The following is a 22,079-nucleotide window of genomic DNA, read 5'->3' on the forward strand; positions in this document are numbered from 1 at the left end:
CGGCACACATGACAGTGTATTTCCCGAGAATGTTGCTAAGAATCACAAGTTAGTTCTCGATTTTGGTTTAAGTTCGTGCATGAGCAGGAGACTCTAGAAACGAACATAAACACATTAACATGGCAGCTCGGGTACTTGTTATTCTAATTGGCTTTTCAGTTTCCTCATATCGTATTACCAATATTGTTCCAGAAATAAGAGATAAAACGCATTAACCACTTGCGTATAACAGTGCTTCAGTTCTTGAATTCCGCGCGGACTTATGGACCATGATCAAATCCAGTTGTGTATTCACAAAATGAAAGCCAAGACTTTAATAGAAACAAGTTGAGGCGTGCAGTGGTTTGTTCTCGATCTGATGGCTGTTCATGTCCATGGCTGCATAAGTTTTTCGGAATTTCGGACGGGACTCCGAGGAGAAATCTCAATCTGTGTTTCTTTCTTTTCTTTTTTTTTTTGTTCAAATACTCAAAGAAATCGCTCGTTGGTTTGTGGCGATTTACAGGAAATGATACCCAAATCATTCCAGTCTATAACATTCGCGTAATCTATAGGACTCGCTCTTCGTAGATCGACTATACGTTGACCGGGCACACCCAGCGCATAAGGAATGCATGGACAGAAAAAGGCCAACTGAAAACTGGAGGAACGCAGTAGGTAAAATGATTGTTTCCTTATGTCTTTTTTTCTGTTATTCTTAATACTGATAGAAAGTTATTTAACAACTCTCTTATTTTTGAATATTAATCATTTTTGTGTTATGTTATACCTGAATCTCACTATAACGTTTTTTTGTTGGGTGCAAAAAGAATTGGTTGATGATTAAGCTATTATGCGCTAAGTCTCAATTATTATTATCAATATTATCGTTATAATTGTGATTATCATTATTACTAACATTGTATTTATTATTATTGTTATTATTATTATTATTATTATTATCATCATCTTCATTATTATTTCTTTGATAATCTGCTCTTCCTTACCCTGCCTTTTGACAAGTTTGTCTGAGAAAGATGCACATCTTTTCGCGCTATATGTATTATTAGCTGCGCTCACATATAATGGTTATCTGTTTAATGATGACAGCTAACAGTGATGATGACAAGAGATTTTTGTTGATTTTACGTCAAAAGCTGATCATTTCACGATCAGTAAAACACACAACATAAGTAACTATCTCCTAGACAATGCACCACACATTTCTGCAGATTGGAATGATTGTTAATGATCGAACGAAATATAATTTTTCATTTTGCATAAAAATAGTACGTGTAAAATGTATCTGAAATACATCAGTGTTTGTCTTTGTGTGACGTCATGAGCTACCTTCTAAAGCAGAATATGATTTATCGTCTTAAAGACCTTAGAAAAGTTGAGGAAGATAACGATTATTCAATATTCACTATCAATTATATGAATCACTTTACTAACGATTGAGTTCAAAGGCTTCTTGTCAAAAAAAAGAAACAAACAAACAGAAACTGGAATATCTGAGAAGATTAGCTATTCTCCTGAAACACTATAACTTCTTGAGAATAATGAGGGAAGTGAGGATATCATGTTGGTAGTTGGTAGTGTTGTTTGTATAAATTTGCAATCTCTTGAGGAAAAGCACAAGAATGTGTAACCTACATTTCCTTTTTAAAACATGTTAACTATTGTCGGAAAATTATCAATGGTTAATATCGATAATACTATTCAAGATAAAATCATTTATTTTATCATTTCCTGGTAGTTTTAGTTATTGAGAGATTTGATGGTGGGAGAGGAAATTATTTAATTCGCATTGGATTTGTCGAGATTGTTTGAGAAGTATTTAATCGTAACAGGCATTTCTAACAAAATTTTCTCCTATCACTGCTGAATTGGAAAGAGAAAATGGTAAAATTTTGTTACTCGGCGGGTGTTCACAACATGATTATCAAGAGTATTTCAGTGGCATGAATATTGATGTCTTTTGTAATACGTTCATTACTTCTTTAGGAACCGTTGTCATGTAAATATTTCATCAACTCTTAAATTCAATTCAATCAAATCATTTTATTTCCGTATAAAGTAATACAAAGCAATAAACATAACGCTCACGGAACTTTGAATCACATAAGTTATCATGGTAATATCAACTTTGTTTTTTAGATAAATAAACAAACTTCCTTTTTGTTCTTTTTGAAACATTTCCGGACTTGTAAGATAATCCTCGGTATATACTAGATACACTACACTTCATTCGATTCTGATGCTAGGCGTTGAAAATAAATCGTTCCTGGCACGTGATATTGAGGAAATGGCAGAGATGCCCCCACCCCCCCCCCAAAAAAAATGTTAACGAATAATTAAAAATTGCCCCCTTTATTCCTTCCATGTGATAGGGAAAGATCATGAACTGGATGTACGGTATCATAGTATTTACCCCAAACCTTAGTTTTTTAAGTTTCAAAGTTACCTTTGATTAAGACTTGTTTCAAACATAAAAGTTTGACACATTCTGGATCAATATATTGGAATACGTTACCATTGGAACTGAAACAAAAAACGTTTGTAAGCTTTAAAAATGCACTTGACCGAAACTGTTAATAGACAGATTTGCTCAGTTTTTCCCCTTTGCATGCTCTTTCATCTCGTTATCCCCCCTCTCTCTCCCTCTCTCTCTCTCTCTTTCTGTCTCTCTCTCCTGAACTCTCCTTTGTTTTCGTCTCTTTCATTTTAAACTACCGCAATGTACTTGTGTAGTAATTGTACATGGTTATCTTTGATTTATCATGTTTGTTTCTGTCGAAATGTGTGCCGTAGTTTCATCACCATGTTTTTCTGTTTTCTATGTTTTTGTTGTTTTTATGAATGAGTTTTGTTTTTCATTTCTGTATGTCTATGTTGTTTTTTATCCGCATGGACCTGCGGTAGAACAGTCTTCGGACTGAAGTATGCTTAAATAAATGAATGAAATGAAATAAAATGAAAAGTTTCAGCATTGAATCAAATACTTGACATTTCAGTCAATTTCATGACTTTGCATATTTGACGATCTTGGGTGGACCATATTTTTTTGCCGTCATCCATCTCGGAGATTTGTCTCAAAAAATTTGAATGTGTTGTAGCTTAGAGTGTAATCTACAATTTAGTATTGCATTCATTCACAAACAAGACGACAATATCATAGTAAAATTATAAATTGGACAGAGAAAAGTGCAAAGCAGATGAGAAAATGTTCTCCTGTCTAAAGTCCGGGAGAATTCTTAATTACAAATATCCAATGAAAAGGTAATGCATGACTCATGGGCTGTGTGACTCGTGGGCTGTATGACTTCTAAATGGACTGTATGACTCGTGGGCTGTATTACTCGTGGGTAGTATGACTCGTGGGTGTCGAGCCTGTGGGATGACCCCTCTTCGATGTTAGTCTCTATTTCACACGTTTTTTGTGTACTCAAATATCAAGCTGTCAAATAAGGGTTAGAGGCCTACCGAACAATGTTTTATCTCTCGACAACACCTTTGATAACTTTTTAATGTGGCGGACAGCTAGTGCAATAAGACACGTTTACACGTCTCGACATTGAAATATTGTTGTTGTAATCATGTCTTTATTGATAAGTAAAACAAAGGACATGTTTACACATAATATACCAGGTCCATTGTCCTATTCTGAACACATGGCATATATATATATATATATATAGCGTGTCATTCAACGTCAACATCAAAATCAAATCAACGTGCATGTAAATCTGATTCATTTCAGTCACGAAGGGTGACTTTGATTTGGACTATCTCAATATTTCCTCCTGCAGCAAACTACTTAGTATGGTATCGACTGTAACCAGGGAGGTGAGCCCTTCTGTAACCAACGTAGGATCAACATCCCCAGTAGAGACTTCAGTACCAGCCCAGAGTAGATCAGGTAATGGTAATAGCTCTTGACTTGGATGACGTATATGAATTAACTCTCCCATTTCTATATGTGACTTGTTAGGTACAATGTCTGTGGTGATTTGAGCTGATGGCCCTTAGAGGGTTTATGCGTTCCAGAAAGCAATTATGTATACACTCAGCAAAAAAAAAAAAAAAAAAAAGTAAGTTCCCCTAACCCATTTTTGGAATTTTACGAATTTTCATAATTCCAACGGGAATGGATAGGGAATTTCATTACTCATAACATGAATCGTATATCATTACCACCAGATATCATTATTGGTGTTAAAAAAACCGCATTTTATGTCAAAATGCATGGGGAAAAAGTTGCACTTCAGGCTATATGAAGCATATTGTATACATTTTCTATGTAAGTTAGCGAAATGTCCTTTTTAAATTGTGTAATTATCAGGAATTTCTTCAGGTACACTGTGCTTCCCTATTAAGCAGATGTTATGCATACTTTCTAATTAATAGCCTTTTCAATATGAAAATGTTGGCAGAAGCCATGTGATTTGTAATTCCAATTTGGGTTGATCACATTAATGTGCCTATGGTCATTTTGAATCATGCGCTTAAGTTGTATATCAGTTTGTTGAGGTCTTAATGGCATCGAACGTATGGAGTGGCCTGCAAGATCCCCCAAACGTACTCCAGTAGAGAATCTTTTTGATATCATTAAGCGGAAAGCGAGCAAGAAGGTGAAAGATGATACTTCACTGCAAGAATTTCAGCGCATCTTGCAGAGAGCATGGGCCAACATTGAGCAGCGCGAAGTACAAAATTTAGTTAACAGTATGAGGAAGAAATGCCGGCTGGTCATTGAAGCGGATGGTGGACATATAATTTATCAAATACTTCACTGTATGCTCATGAAAAGAAAGAGATAGAAAAACATGCAACAAACCATGCTGAAATTTTCAGAATCATGAGTGATTGTTTGATTATTTGTGTAAAAGTCATTGCAAATCACTAAATGTAACTTTTGTTTCCATGCATTTTGACATAAAATGCATTTTTCACACCAATAATGATATCTGGTGTCAATGATTTGCCACTCATGTTATGAGTAATAAAATTCCTTATCCATTTCCGTTTGAATTATGAAAATCGGTAAAATACTTTTTGAGATACAGTCAAAAATGCTAGGGGGAACTTACTTTTTTGTTGAATGTATATATACAGTATGTCCCTCAAAAAATTACAACGCAGCCTTCCGCAATGATATCTTTAAAAATAGTGTACGAATCTTAATAAAAATTCAGGGTATGAGACTATAACTCATTGCCCACATCTTACAGAAAACCCCATTCGATTTGCTTCAGTGGTCAAAGAGAAATACGGAATTTTGTAGAGGATATCGGGAATCTCTTCTGTCCAAGTTCTGTCTATTGTTCACACACAAGATCATCGAAATGCTAAACTCGGAAGAATCCGATTCATGACATGCTTTACAACAATCCACATTTCTCTGTGACCGCTTAACCAAATTGAATGGGGTTTTCTGCAAAATAGAGCTAAGATGTAATACCTTAAGACTCTGAAGTAGCACGTACACAAGTTGATCATAATAGGTGTTATCAATTCGAAAATCTGATTGTAATTTTTGGGGTGACTTACTGCAGTATGTCCCCCAAAAAATTACAATAAGATTTTCGCATTGATAATGCCCAATATGATTAAATTTTTCAAATGCTACTTTAGGATTAGCATTTCGATGATCTTGTGTGTGAACAATAGACAGAACTTGGACAGAAGAGATTCCCGACATCCTCTACAAAATTATGTATTTCTCTTTGACCACTGAAGCAAATCGAATGGGGTTTTCTGTAAGATGTGGGCAATGAGTTATAGTTTCATACCCTGAATTTGTATTTAGATTGATTCACTATTTTTAAAGATATCGTTGCGGAGGGCCCCGTTGTAAATTTTTTTTGGACATACTGTATATAATATATATATATATATATATTATTTATTTTTTTAGGGTTTAATTGTTTCGTCTTTAGATTCGATCATCCTGCACTATTTCACTGACCAATTGAACACAAAATACACAAGCAACACACACTCTTGAAGCATCCGAGTCAGAGCTGACCCGGAACTGGGTCCGTTGGGGTCACACACCGTTCTGGGTCATAAATGACTTGGAATTTGGTCATTAAGACCCCGAATGAGGTCACCCTGACCCAATTCATGACTCTGAATGGGTCATATCTGACCCCATTCCTTGTCATTTCTGACCCGGAACGGTGTGTGACCCCAACGGACCCAGTTCCGGGTCAGTTCTGACTCGGATGTTTTAAGAGTGCACATGCAAACTAAATATAGCTGATAACAGAGTCTACATACAGAGAACCTGAAACACGTTTTTTTTACAGTCAGTACAAATATTTTGTTCACAAAATGTCGCCGAATGAATACAAGCAAACACAAGAACCAATTCAAAAATATAACAGAAAATCGCAAGATTCAATAAGATTTGATGTATATGGCACAAAATGACTTGTTTTTATTTTCGCGGACTCATCGTGTGTAAACAAGAAAAGAATCATAAAAGCTATTCCATTAGATATATGCTATATCAGCGAGCTCTTCATCCTTTGTTCACCTTTAAATAATTCAATCTCTTTGATGATCTTTGGTATCTCGACACAGCGTAGTAATGATGTACCACCCGCCCTTCCCGTTAAAGAAAAAAGTATAATCCACGTCTAACTTGACCATAATGACATATATAATACTGAAGTCTGATATAGTATAGTGAGGTTTGTAATAAAGTGGTATTTGGAATCATTTGAAGTTGCAACTCAAACGTTTGTTGTGGGAGAGGATTTCATAAACCGATGGCTTCACTTTCCCTCCTCATGTCACCATCATTTTATGCAAATTTATAATCAGACATAAAACATCGTAGAGTTGGTTTGTGTTTTAATTTATCATGTTATCATCTTTGTCATTTTACGGCGGGAATCAGTCATGACGTCCTGCAATTCAGGGAAAGAGGGTCACGAAAAGAAAAGACACTACTGCAGACACTACGTACTCCCCCGTGCAGCCCTTGTCCTCCTAATTGTGGCCGTCATTGTGCTTTTCGTTCGTCTGAAAAAAGTCGAGAGGAAGATTAAGGGCAACCCGAACAAGCATGAAGATGAAGGTATGACTATGACGTTATGACCAAAATCACACTGAGAATGATAGCACATAAGAACCAATATATTGATGTTCAGGCGGGTTAATAAACACTAACATTGCAAGTTACAGACTCGAAATGATTTTGTCATTATACAAATAGTGAATGGTCACGAGTGCAATGGTATACTAATGATGCACAGGATAGAGTGTGTTAGACGAAGATGTTCGTCCCAAACATTTACGCACGTCGCACTCGCGGAAGTCCCGCACATACAGTATAAGTATAATGGGGGGTTGGGTTTCCGGACACTTAAGTTCCCGCATGAAAACTTACTTATTTTACATAGAATATGCACCCTTTACCTTAAAGACTTGATATAGACTCCTCATATAGGCCTACTAGACAACATACTCTGAAAACGGCGTGAGAATATACCTGCTAAATCGTTGGATTTGCTCTTCAAAGTGACTCCATGTACGCGTCCGGTCCCATATACGTACGTACGCCACACATGTTATGCACAAGGGAAGACAGGCCGGCCGGCCGGCAGCCCGAACTAGAAGTTGTTTACAGGATTGACAGCGCGTATGCATGCAATTCATCAAAGGAGCCGCCCGCCGCGCGCACAGACGATCGGCAATCTACCATAGGATACAGGCAGTGCAATTGTACTGAAGTAAAGGAAGGAGGTGTGTCTCATTTCAGCGCTTCCTATTGGCTACATTCTTGAACCCATTTTATAATACGAGATTTCGCACGAGGTGAAAGATAGAGGCGCTCTATTCAACGAGGCGAAGCCGAGTTGAATAGTGCACCTCATCTTTCACCGAGTGCGAAATCTCGTTCCATTGCACGAGTAAAGACCATACACTATTGATTTATACAACGTCCAAGTAGATCTTTTTGGTTGGAGGATTGTTGGGTAGGTCTAAGTAGGCCTAGAAGTCTATATATGTATGAAAAATACAGCCATACTTACATGTGGATCCACTGCGATTCTCTTTCTGGCTTGTGCAATCAGTGTAGATACAGGTCACAGCAATACTAGCGCTCATACACGTACACTAGCACTACGTAGGCCTGCGTACGCGCATGCATGTACCGCACACGTACACTGCGCTAGCTGCATGCGATCCTCAATATGCAACACACAAGTACATGCAGTACCGTACAATTTCTCGAACCGTGGAATGTTATAGTAGAACGAAAAAATCGAACCCAGTTGCACGCCAAAAATAGAACCAAAATTGCACGGCGCGTTGAATGGAGTGCGTGCTTATTGAATATCACGTCACCAACAATCCTCCAATCAACTTACAAGGATCTACTTGGACGTTGTATAAAATGCAATGATTACGATAACAGTGCGGTCGTTTACGTGCATGACAATCGAATGTACATACAATCACAAAGTCCATGGAATCTTCTGGAATTGTCTACAAATGATGTTCGATCTCGGATGCACAGATAAATGATCCTTGATGCACCGATGAATGATTCCTCCGACGTAAATCAAAAGGCGCAGGTCAATCCACAGCGACACGTGTAGAATCCAGACGTTATGACGACCGGGTCCATGCAGTCGATGCGTGAATGATAATCCAGCAAATGATAACCAGCTAGGAATCCAGCTTCTTCACAGCTCTGTATAGCAATGTCCATTGACATGAGAATGTTAGTCACCAAACGGAAGGGCGAATCAATATTCTCCACCTGCAGTATGTCTCCCAGGCAATTTGCCTCCCAGGATTGATCTCCACAAATATAGCACGTCAGCAGGTAACAGAGGACTGACTGAAACAAGTCGCTTCAGAGCCAGAAGTGACTTTAAAGGAGACCTCCGGATGATTTTCAGATTTTTACAAATGAACAACTATAAATTAGTTATACTGAGAACAGAGTTTCAGAATTTGGTGACAATTGGGATGAAGAATAGGAATATATTTTCAAAATTTAGAACAAATTGCAATGAACAAAGGATGATGACATGGCAGAGTCACCATAAGAATGCATAAGTTGGGGCTCAAGGAAGCAGAACAAAAGAAGAAGGCATGCATAGATTATTCACAGGTGAACTTGCTAGCGAGCGGTATTGTAATGGAATTACACTGCCACATTTCTGAAATATGTGAACCTCCTATGTCATCATCCTTGTTCAGTGTAATTTGTTTAAGGTTTTTCAAATCATTTTTTCTCTGCTCATGAACCACAATAAATTCCACAAATCTATACATGGAGTTGTCGATTTACGTAATACGATAATGGTGAAATTATGAAAATCGTCTGGAATGTCACTTTAACTCTCAGAGCAGAGGGTGTTGGGTACTCTCAGAAACCTCAGAATTTATGTGGCCTATATAGGCTCATTCACCCCTTCTTGAATGTTCTGTAATTCGCTCTAACCTGGGGCTCCTGCATACTAGTATGTTCCAACTTGTACATACTTGCGGGTTCAAGAGCCTTCCAGAAATTCTAGCTGACTCACTGTCTAAAAATAAGTACCAATCACATTGGGCTACAAGGACAGGTGTATAGATTGGCATTACTTTAGCCAAATATGTGTCCAGGCATTTCATATAGAACATTCTACGATTGGGCAAACTGCAATGTATTTCCTTTTACATGCATGTATACTGTAGCTATACCAAATAGAAACTTCTCCACTAATCTGGTCAACCTGTATACATACACATATCAAAGCAACCATATAGTACATGATAATTATATCTATACCAGTATGTGCATTCATGACAGTGAAATAAACTATGATTCCTTTTTATGATGTTTATGACAAACGTCACGGATTTGTCTCTCGTGTAATTATGAAAAGACTGGGAATAAAAATAGAAGAATAATAGGATTAGAACCAACTCTTGCTGTCGGGCGGAAGCTCGGTGGTCTAGTGGAGATGACTTCTGACCGGAGATCAGGAGGGGTCGTAGGTTCCAATCCTGCTCGAGTACGTACCGCCCATGATTTCTTTTATCATGGCTATACTAATAAAATACTGATCAACCCAGTGCTTATTTATCGTCGATGTAGGGCAATTTGTCAATTAGTTGCATAAGAAAAAGTCGAATTTCCAATTTTCAATTAGGTGTATCCTGTACCAGCAGAGAGCTCGTGCGTGTTCTTTCATCCTTCAATTTCTGTGATGATCCTGGCTATCTTTATACTCGCCAACTTAACAGTAAAGAACCCACGTACGCTCCCTTTTTGAGGAAAACCTTCAATCTCGTTACTAACTTGACTTTAATGAAAAAGCTAATGCAAAAAAAAAAAAAAAGAAGAAGAAGGAAAGAGTTTCACTGCGATGGAACAAAATGTAGCCTTTTTTCAATGCCCTCTTCGCTGAATGGTGAAGAGAGCCCAGCCGAGTGGGTTCGTGCTGTCGCGCGCTCGCCTGGGCTCGCTTCGCTTGCCAGTTATAGCCATCTTACAGCGAGACGGCCTTGACAAAAGGCTAGCAAGAATGAAGCTTTTTTTTTTTTTTTTTTTTTTTTGATTTTGCATTTGGATCTGTTTTCCGTGGTCACCAAATAATGCGCGTGGGCAAGATTTTTTTTGAACCAACGACTTGACGTTCCCTCACTCATCACACGTGCAAATTATGTAAGATAACGATATGAAACAATCGCGGGATAAATATATATCTTTTATCAATTTTGACTTGATTTATTGATTTATTGATTCCTGTATTATCATTGTACATGAACATACTTACACATGTATATAATATATATATATATATACGCACATTGTTGGAGCCATACATACACATAAACGTCAGTTGTTACAAAATGTTTTTTCTTCATTGCCTTTACACAACATACAGCACTTAATTCCACAATTACTCCATATAAACAAGAAAGGCGTCGTGTCAGAGGAAGTCCTCTTCTTCTTAATCACTATCCTCCTAATCGTGGTCATCTCTGTGCTTGGCATTCGTCTTCGACGAGTCGAGAGACAGCTGAAAGTCAGGAGAACAAGGTAGGGTGTTAGATTTTAGGCTCATGTGACATCATATTGAGTGATTGGTAAGAATTCTGACATCCTAAACGAAGTCTCCATTAGCTGTATATTATGTGCAGTTTATTTTTTATTAATAATATAACACTCGAAATCGTGGTATTTACGTATGCCTCATACATATTCACACTTAAACCATAACTCTAACTAGAAGAGAATAACTGATAATTTTTTCCTTTATCTCCCCATATGTGGAAGGCGATAAGCGATTAAAGGTTTCTGTGATTTCCTTAAATCTTTCTGTGTTTGCCACGATTTCCTTCTAAGGTGCATGGTTTTGGCTTCACTTCATGTTAAAATGTTGTTGTTTTTTCCTGGTGTTATCAAAGTATTTCGGTTTTCCTCGAACCCATTTTATGAATAATTATAAAGACTGATACCTTGGAGAAATGAAAGGTGCAAAAAATGATAACTCTGGTGGCCACCGTAGTTGGTGAAGAAATATCATAGTGACCGTTGTATATTCATCAATCACGCTATGAAAAATTATTTGAAGACATAAAGAGTTTTTCCTCGAAATTCCGGAAACAATTGACCATTGACTCTTTCTGGTATGTTAAGATTTTAGAATCCTCAACGAAATCTCCAACTTTCTGTTGTTATTTATTTCCTTATTTGTTCATTATTTTATTTGGGAAGCAGGATAGTAAAGACAAAAGTACATTGCATCAGTCCAGTCAGGATTGGACATCATTCGGTCCAAAATCAATTGAAATTGTTACAAGCGTATTTTTGTCTCTTGTTAGCAAACTTTTCATAGCATCCTACGTGTACATATACTAAATAGATTTAGTTTTGCACTTTATTCAGTGCTTTAAGCTGTCCATCTTTAATCAATTCATCCCAGTTCATATCATTTCATTTCATCTCATATATCGCTTTTCACAACAACAACAAAAAAAAAATTCTCTCACACTATTGGATGAATGATAAACAATGTTTATCGCAAGAACGACATCGCCTCGCTACTTTCATGAGATGATTTGCTCACAAATATCCATTATGAAGACATAGCCTTGACACAATGCTTGTAATGTCTGGTGTTTTTTTTTTTCTTGTCACTATGAAGTGTCATGCATGTAATATACCATAATGTGCTTGTTACTATTGATATGAAAAACTTGTTGATTGCATTGTGCATGTTATATCTTGTCATTATTCTCTCGAACACTCATGGTTCTATTATTTATTTCATCAAGCGTCCGTGAATTAAGTTGCACAAAAAGTCAAAACACCTTTCGATCTCCAAATCATACTACAGTTATTAATAAACATCTCCATCTGGTTTTTTTTTTCTGTTTCACAGACATGATGATACCAACAAAGGCTCTAGCGAAGGTAAATATAAGCATATTATTTTGTTGGGGGAAAACGTCAACGTCTACATTTAACGCTTATATTCTGTTTTCCACAGTTGTATGTAAGAAAGAACTCTACTCTATACCTACACAGACAGGATGGTTTTAAAAAATCTCAAAGGTGATCTGTAATTCACACCTACATTTTTGCTCAGGGCGTCCAGTTCTAGTTTTTTTTTTTTTTTAAATGTCCGGCTTCAATTTTCCTCCATTTAGTGCGTTGTTAATATACTTGTAATGCATTATTCAAAGGAGGTGGGAATCGATAAGTTGATATACATATAAAGCCCACCGCACACTATACGACTCACGACTACACGTGTCGTACAACCTCATCAGGATATCAAGAGTGACCTGGGCATGAGAAAGCGGTGATATTTTGTATAAGTCACTAAACTGCCAAATAGCATAATAGACCTATCTATACCTGCTTTTTGCAGCACCTGATCATCTAAATTCCTGAAACGATTTCATACACAAACTTTGCCTTTTTTGTGTGGTTTTGTTTGCTTTGGGTTGTTTTGTTTTGTTTTTGTTTCGTGCGTAATTCGTCGAATGTTCTAGAGCCTGATATATAAGTGATAGAGCTAAGGTAATGCTGTTAACAAGTACATTGATGACTGTAGTTTTAAGTTTGTTTATGGTAGATCCGGGAGTACCACCCTCGAGACCCCGCGGTTTTCAATTGGGGTCTGACTTGTGCATTTTCTTCTTCTTCTTCTTCTTCTTCTTCTTCTTCTTCTTTATCTTCTTCTTCTTCTTCAAATTTTGACCAAATTTGGCTGGGTATATAATCGCAAGGGTGACAGAATATTATTTTGTACAAATGGGCACCATTCCCCACCTGGGGGTCCTCTGGGGCATCATGCGATTACCCCGGGATGGGGGGGGGGGGGGGAGAGAAGACAGACAATCCCCCAAATCGAGGAATCTTCTTCTCTCAAACCTCGGGTGATGAGCTAAATTCAGCTAATGTAGTGCTACAGGTAAGTTAGATTATAGTGACTGTAGTTTCAAGTTTGTAGCAGATCAGAAGATGGAAGGATACCAAATTGGGACCAATTTTTAACATTTTTAGCTTCTTCTTGAAAATGAGGGCCAGATTTTCACCAAACTTGGCAGGAATTATCGCTTGGAGGATTGAATTGTATTTGCGCAATTGGGCACCATTCCCCTCTTTGATGGGGCTCAAAGCCCTCAAATCTAAGAAATTTGTAATTAGCACATATTCTATTTAGAGCAAGCAGAGAGAAGCTACAATACAATGCTATGAGTAAATACATTTTTTACTGTAGTTTCTAGTTTGTTTATGGCGTATTGGGGGGGGGGGTTCAAGTCGGGCCCAATATTCACATTTTCATCTTCTTTTTTTTACAAAAACAGGTGCTATCACTATAGAGCGTATCGTAGAAAACATAATATTTGTACAAGTTGGAACAATTCTTCATTTGCCCCACCCCCCCCCCCACCCCGCACAATGCCCCCACCCCGGGGGATCTTTATACATATCTTCTTCTTCTTCTTAAAACCAAGAAGTGATAAGTTTAGTTAGTGCTAACGATTATAAGTAAGGAGATTGGTGACTGCAGTTTAAAATCTGATATGATATATTCATCGTTTAAAACCAAAAATTCTCTAAATATTTAATTATGAATATACTTTTAATGCTATTTGTGGACCTGGATGGGGGTCAATTTCAAAACCAGTCTTACATTTTGATCTTCTTCTTTTTTTTTGTAAATTGCATTATAGTCAAATTGTCTAAATACAGTGTACTTGGCAGGTATTTTACAAATATGATAGAAAACACAACTGGACACCATGCATGTCTATGTGGAAGCGCTCAAAGCCAGCCCTGTGATGCAATGTTCTCAGGACCACGATCTGCAAGAATGCATGGAAGGTGAACTTGCGATGCTCAGGTGAGCGCGAGACCCCGGGTCTTTTGTTTTAGCATGCAGAGTTTTATAGATACCTCATACCTGTGTGAAACCGTTTATGATGAAAGGAGCACCATAGTCTCTGTGGAATTCCCTTTTCCCTAGCCTTCCGGAAGTTGGTAATCTGGCCAGCAACTGACCAGTGTTAATCTAATGTTAAGGACTTGTCCGTCCGCAGATACTTGAACTGCCCTGTTCCTTCTATGAATTAATTTGTTTTTGATGTTCATGAGTGACACGCAGAAGTGGTATAGGTACCATCGCGTAGTGAATATGTATGTGTATCGGAAGTGTCTTATGGTCTTCATCAATACATTGCTGTACCTGTCACAGATGTTACCACTGCACGTTACACGGATGTCAAGGATTTGTGCAGAAGTCTCCCGTCCATACCGCAGATCGACCATGGTGTGTATATCCTGTTTCTGCCCTTTCTATTTATATAAATGATTTGTTTACTTGAAATTCATCCCCCCCCCAAAAAAAAAAAAAAAAATTGTGCAGTTATGAACATACTTCAAAATTCATGAATGGGGCTAGAGGGGTAAAATTGACCTTTGACAACCCCTATAACCCCCCCCCCCCCACACACACACACACACACACATGCATACACTATATAGATGATGACTGGCGGGGGAGGGAACATACCGAATGTTCCACCTGAAGGGTTTGAAATGCTATTGAGGGAGGTTATAAGTCCCGAGACGAAGTCGAGGGACTCATAGCCTCCCTAAATGGCATTTCAAACCCTGAGGATGGAACGTTTGGTATATGTTCCCGACAGCAAAAGTCATCATCTGTTATAGTATGGGTTTCATAGTCAAATACGCCAACGACAACCACCAGCACAATAGTACTCGGTCGCTCGCTCGCGCAGAGCCAAATTCACTGTGCGCGCGGTCCTATGCCTTCTGTCATTTGTTACGTGAAAATGTTTTTCCATGGGAGAACATTACAAGAATGTTCGCCCATGGGAAACATAACGAATGTACCTCCATCACGTGACTGTGTTTAGCCAATCACCAACCGGTATTTGACTAACCCATTTAATATTACAAAATGTTCCGGAGGCCCCTGTCATATGCCCTGACAGGGGCCTAACGCTTTGGTTATACTGTTGAGCAGCAGACATTTCCCCCCTCGTTCCTCCTGTTTGTCCTCCTGTAATACATGTATACCTGTATATGCGTGTGTTATTGGGAATTAGTATGTTACCTGTTTTCTTGTTTTCTGCAATGTATATAATTGTGAATGTATGAATGTGTAGGCTTACTATATATGTATAGGAGATGCTTGTATGCCCTATATATCCTTGAGCGGATTTCAATAATGATGTATTAACTACCCGTCTACATGTATCAGTCAATGTACATGTATCAGTCAATCTATCCATGTGTTGTTCTATATAATAAGATACGATTTATATATTACACGTAATTGAAATGATTATGAGTGGATTCTTATGTCCCCCATGCAAACATTAGGGAGCTTTAGAATTTCATGAAGCGGACGTTCAGTGGAAAAAAAAAACAACCCTTTATTTGCACATGCGCAAAATAACTTACCAAAATCAATCTGTATTTATATCTCGCGTCGTCTGAGTTTTCACTACGCGTTCTGAGCCCTGTAGCATAAAAGTGTCAAACATCAAAAGTCTCTGATTACTCGGTTCTGATTGGCTGGTACGTAACTTATGTTTGATGGCATCTTTTTATGCAACAAGGCACTGGGCTATTTTTGCGTCCAATCAATTCGCGACGCAGAGTTATTTGATGCACTGATCATGGAGGCGCCATTTTACTTTCTATCGGTAACGTGTTATGTCCTCGCGTAATCTCTACTTTGCAACGTCACAACGCAGGGAGAGACGAGAACGGTCAATGCAATCGTCCGCATCGCAAATCTAAAGCTCCCTCATAATTCCAATCTCATGAATTGAGATTTGCTATACGGCTACTCTCATTTTGCATGCGAACATTTTTTTCAGGAGTAACCAGTACAATATGCAAACTCAATCTTTTCTAACAATTGTTGTATTAATTAGGTTGATACTCTTTGAATTAAACTATACATGAATAATATGCTGAATAAAGATAGGCGACGGTAATGTTTGTGCTCCAATCACTGTTTATTAGAATCCCGCTGATGGTCAAAAAGTACTTCCAGATCACTTTACGTGCATGAAGTGGATACCATATCTCAATTTCTGCCGCTCACCAAAAATATAAGTTTTATTTTAGTTTCTGTGATAGTGCACAGTCACAGTTCATAACACTAACATGTATAGTACAGAGAGGATATGAAACTGTATGCCTACGTGTTGCTACACTCACGTTAGTGTAACTTTTAGTGGCTGAGAATATAATGATGATATATGATATGGGGAAAGTGCCAAGCTCGGAGGATTTGTTGATATAGACATCAGATGCCGGATTATTTTACCAAATTACCATCATTCATACAATGTTTAGTTATATGAGTTCCCATGTGGAGACTTTTCTTTTTTCTTATGAGCTCCTCTATGGAGGTATTATACAAGAATAGTAATAATAATTTTGTTTGATCTGTTCATAACATTGTATGATTTGACATCAGAACTGGTGGCTAAAGGGCAAATCATTTTCTATAGAAACCCGGTTTTTTTTCTTCTTCCTCTTCTTCTCCTTTTTATGTTGTTGCATATCATAACCCTACAGTAACATTTTACCAACATTGTCCTCAAGACAAGAATATGTGTGCAAATACCCACTAACATTGACTAAGATGAATTTTACTTTAACAAAGTGATAAAATCTAAAGATAAAGTAACATGATATATTTACATAAATTACATAAATAAAATGAGAGAACAAAATAATAAAATGGAAGACAGAATAACAAAAGATGGTGGATATCATCAGTTCTTGGTTCACAATAAAGAACAAACAAGTCGTTCCTGATCAAATGTCACTCGGCATCTTCAAAATCAGACGTACTCTTTAAAATAGGAGTATAGGGGTATTCTGGAAATCTGTTAATGGTTATGCGAGGGATAAAATTCTAAAATGACGTGAAGGAAGGAAGATGAGCATATCACTAGGAAGGAAATCTGGACCATCGTGTATCATGTAGATTATTAAGGAATGCGGGGATCAAAAATATGTAGTTTGCTAGTCGAAAGTCAATTAAAATGTGAGTTGACTGTTTTGTACACCTGAAATTGTGGGCAATATAATTTCTAATATACATAAGTAGCAATTTTCAAGAAGTTAACATAACACATCTTTGGTTATTTTCATATCAGCGAAAGCTACGAGTCATATATATATATATATATATATATATATATATATAAAGATACATATATACATATATATATATATATATATATATATATATCAAATCATTTTATTTCATTTCATACAATGCACAACATGTACTTACACGAAATAACACTATATCAATACGATGTAGTAACAAAGAAAAATGCGTGAAATTAACAATACTACGCGTCACATAATTATGCAGATGAAATTGAATTAAAGTTAAAGTTACCGGAAATGGAGGAGACGTGCTGAAAAGCCAAGCTCGTAATTTGCTGTGGACAAAATTAACTAAGTAACACCAAGGAGGATATATATATATATGTATATATATAAGCACACATGGAGTATTTCAAGTATACATTTTACTTGCTCTTCTTGCATTTGAGTAGGTACAGCAGTTTACACGTTACCCATATCTGCTTTTGTTTGTTTATTTCCGTCTCAAATGTAATATTTTGGTGACTTCTCTCCTAACATCAAATAAAATTTGATTGAAATACGGAATATGGAACAATGGAAAAAACATATCATTCTGGTTGTCTATATATATAGGCAGAGTGGATGACAACCAGCTGGAAAGTGAAATATGCGTGAAAAATCCCCTTTACTTCCGCCTCGAGGAAACCGCTGAAAGGAATAGGTCCAAGCAAGCGGCTGAAGAGGTGGGTAAGGATGACGAGAAAGGGGGTGGCGCTATACACGTGGATAACGAGAAAAGACGTGGAGACAGCAATGTGGTCGTCGCAACTTTACACCAATCCCCGAGCAGCACTCCACCTCCTCTGATCGTCGATCACCTGTATGAAACTGTGCAGGAGACTTTTCAATGCAAACCGGAAGATGGCCCTTCGGTTAGTCAGAGCCGACATGAGTCCGAGTCGGATATCACCACCAGCCCTTACGACAGGCTCAATCGAGGTTTCGTGCTTCCGGTTACTGGTCAAGAGAAACCTCCCCAACCCAGACAACCGAACCCAACCGAAGACGAGCACAACGATAAGGTGAGTGATGACCTTCCTGGAAAGCCCACATTGCAAGACTCGGATACACACGAGTCCGAATCGGATCCGGGCACGAACGACCGGCTCAACGAAGGTTTCGTGCTTCCGGTTACTGGTCAAGAGAAACCTCCCCAACCGGGACAACCGAACCCAATCGAAGACGAACACAACGATAAGGTGAGTGATGACCTCCCTGGAAAACCCACATTGGAAGACTCGGATAGACAGTCGGAGATACACGTCTACAGTAATTGCACAGACGAGGGAAAACCAATGGAGGCGACAGAGACATCTGCATATCCAGCAAATACAGACAAATGAATAAAATCTACAGCAGGGTGCTACGTAGCGCTTGCGTAATTGCCCGGGGCAAGTGAAAATCAAAGTTGGGCAAGTGCTTTAGAACAATGAATGAGAAAAAAATGCTTGTTCGAATTGGGCAAGCAAAAAGTTTTAAGCCACTTTTTTTTTTCACTTTTTCCCTTTCAAACCCACGAAGTCAACGATACAGAAACTCAAAGATAATTACTGTTTTGTAAATAGTGATGCAACACGCTTTAATTTCATTTCCAAAAAGTAAAATTCATGTTCGAGCAAATGTTCTGCAACAATTTGAAAGTCTGCTCGTCCCATCGGGCAAGCGGTTAAAAACAAAGTTATGTAGCACCCTGCCAGTGTCCTATCTTTGAGCAAAAACATGAAAAATGAAGTGGTTTACCACACACATAGACATATTTTTTTTTCTGCAAAATGATACAAAACTGTGTTGCTGGCGTATGGTGACCAAACGTGTACATATAGACTTAGAAAATTACATCGAATTTGCGTGTATTTGGTTCCTACCTGAATATGTCTACTTTAAAGTTTGCAGATTGAAACGATTACTGATGTAAAACTTGTGATCTCTACAAAGGTGTATTGCACTCCTTGTAAAATGTTCAAACATATATATACCTTTATGGATTAAAAAAGATGCAAAGCCATATGATATAGTATTTTAATTGATCTGTAACATTGCTACCTTATATACATTTATATCTATGTATCTACGTATACATAAACTTGTACTTATTGATCATTAATCCACTCTAGATGTATGTAGTTTACAACAATTCCTATAACTGTATTTGTTTGATTTTCGTATAGAATTTTCGTTCTTACTGCGGGGCGCCTTTAGAAAGCAGTTTTACAAAACTGAATAGGCCAACAATTCAGTATAAGATAAGTAAAACAAAATGAATAAATGAATAAGGATAATGATGTTTAATAAATGATAATGCCGATTTTTATGAGACGCAAAGTGAAAGTTTCTTTTTTCTTGGTCAGAGAATAATGATAGTTCACCGCTACATTTTTTTTAAAAGTCTAAATTCTCTGTCCGTGGTAAATGTTTTTTTTTTCCAAAGAAGTTTGATATGTTTCTCGAACGCCATGTTACACGTCTTCATGCTCTGCAATAATTCTTATCTAGCTTGAGTATGGTTTTGCATTGTCTAACACATTTTCACAGCAGTAAATAAAAGCCACTACACACTAATGTAAGCGCAGGTATATAGAATGGAATATTGATTAAAATATTTCATATCTACAATACCACATCTTATATCGGTAATGTTTGTATAAACGCTTGTGCCAATTTTGTCAGAGTAACAACAGATCGTATAATTCCTCACATATCACGTTGATGTAAATCATGTTTCTGTCAAACCTGATTACTATCTATATATGCAAACGAAGTGTGTATAAATACACATATACAGATACTCGCACACACAGATAAGCACATATTTTTTTAAATTAAATTTTTCTACCTGAGTGTTTTGGTTTTCACTCATATACTATCACGTTTTATAAAATTTCTCGTGACCTGATGCACGACTATGCTACGTACAGTATATTGTATTATACGGATTGTCCAATAGTAGAATAATACTGTTTGATTCTACGTGTAATGTTATGATTTCTTTTGTTTGCGATAAAGAAAGAAAGTTTTGTATGAGTAATCCAGAAATAAAAAAGTAAAGAAAATGATGAAAGTGAAAATTCACAGTATTTTCTTAATCTTACAATGGGGGGAGGGGGAATACCATGTCAAAAGATATTATGCCCATATCCCGAGACCCAGGTATTAATTATCATAACTCCATCACACACCTCCTGTATCTTTGGTGTCCATGGCAGGTGATTAGCAGCCAATAATTTCTCGGTGACACTAATAGTTATCAGATTTGTTTGTTTGTGTTTTCTTGTAAACGGAAATCTCCAATTTATATCATCCAAGCATCTTGAAAAGAGTAGTTCATGGATGGTTGGTAGTTCCATCACTGTTACGCAGATAAAACAAAGCACCATCACTGTCACCTCACTCATTTTCGTGAATGCGTAGAAAGTAAATTGAAAAAAAAAAAACCCGGAAAAATGTGGTGCTTGATGAATTGTACTTTGCAACATTATTAACAGGAAGCGGTTATAAAATCATGCATGAAATTGTGATACCGTCAAACAAAAGGTGTTTCAAGATACAAAATGACGAGGTTTGTGATAAATAAATCGCTATGTATTTATATCAAAGCTGGTGACGGTATTAGTTGGGGCAAGCTATATCAGGAGAAATTTGTACTAAGCGTTTATGTGCGCCGCGAATTAGTCTCAATGGAAGGAATTATATGGACGTCCTGAAAATACTGTCTGTCTGATCAGCTTTCTTGAGATAAAAACTGATTTATTACAGCTTTTAAAGTTTGAATAAAGATCGCTGTTATTAAAGCATCTATTTTGATTGTTTACGTGTTTTTCTTGTTGTCCATATAAGCATATATATATATATATATATATATATATATATATAATATTATATGTATACATTCCACACTATATGCAAGAAATATGATATGTACTCTGATTCTTATAATTCTATCTTTTGTCCTGTATCAAGAGATATCTACAAGACAGATGACGGGATCGAGAAAAAAACAGATAGGAAAAATAACGTCTGATATACTGACTCTCATCTTCTCCTTGTACTCATAAATGATGTATTCACGTATGTATATTCACAAAGAGACATTAAATAAAGATAAAGGGGGAGTTAAACGTAAACATGATCAATGACATTAATCAAAGCTATGCTTCGTCCGTCAACTTGAGCGGGTCAAAAACGAACTGAACGTTCAACCTAGGGCGTTGTCAACAGACTTACAATAGGCTTTCATGCTTTGGTGGTTACTTACAATCCAATTCCGAGAGAAGCTTATACTGCAGAAGTATTCCTCACGTCGTATGTGTATGAGGTTGGGCGAAGGAGCGTGGCGCCCATATGTCTACCACCTACGATACCAATGCATTTCAACGCACTCCTTCGCTGATGGTATTGAACACCCCAAATCAAGATACCG

The 22,079-nt window shown here is 37.3% G+C and overlaps 2 long non-coding RNA genes across 2 annotated transcripts; both read left to right on the forward strand.

Moving 5' to 3' along the window:
• The first annotated feature begins 596 nt into the window (after positions 1 to 596).
• Positions 597 to 7,165, forward strand: LOC139733710 (uncharacterized). The gene is made up of 3 exons (XR_011711111.1): positions 597 to 657; positions 3,792 to 3,901; positions 6,890 to 7,165. It is a non-coding gene; the product is annotated as an uncharacterized lncRNA (long non-coding RNA).
• Positions 7,166 to 10,905: 3,740 nt separating this feature from the next.
• Positions 10,906 to 14,784, forward strand: LOC139733711 (uncharacterized). Its single transcript, XR_011711112.1, has 3 exons — positions 10,906 to 11,038; positions 12,384 to 12,415; positions 14,709 to 14,784. It is a non-coding gene; the product is annotated as an uncharacterized lncRNA (long non-coding RNA).
• The last annotated feature ends 7,295 nt before the right edge of the window (positions 14,785 to 22,079 follow it).

The sequence above is a fragment of the Diadema antillarum genome, unplaced genomic scaffold, assembly GCF_040938485.1.
Source record: "Diadema antillarum isolate AM-2024a unplaced genomic scaffold, OU_Dant_1.0 seq00000488_RagTag, whole genome shotgun sequence".
In the NCBI taxonomy this organism is placed as follows: Eukaryota; Metazoa; Echinodermata; class Echinoidea; order Diadematoida; family Diadematidae; genus Diadema; species Diadema antillarum.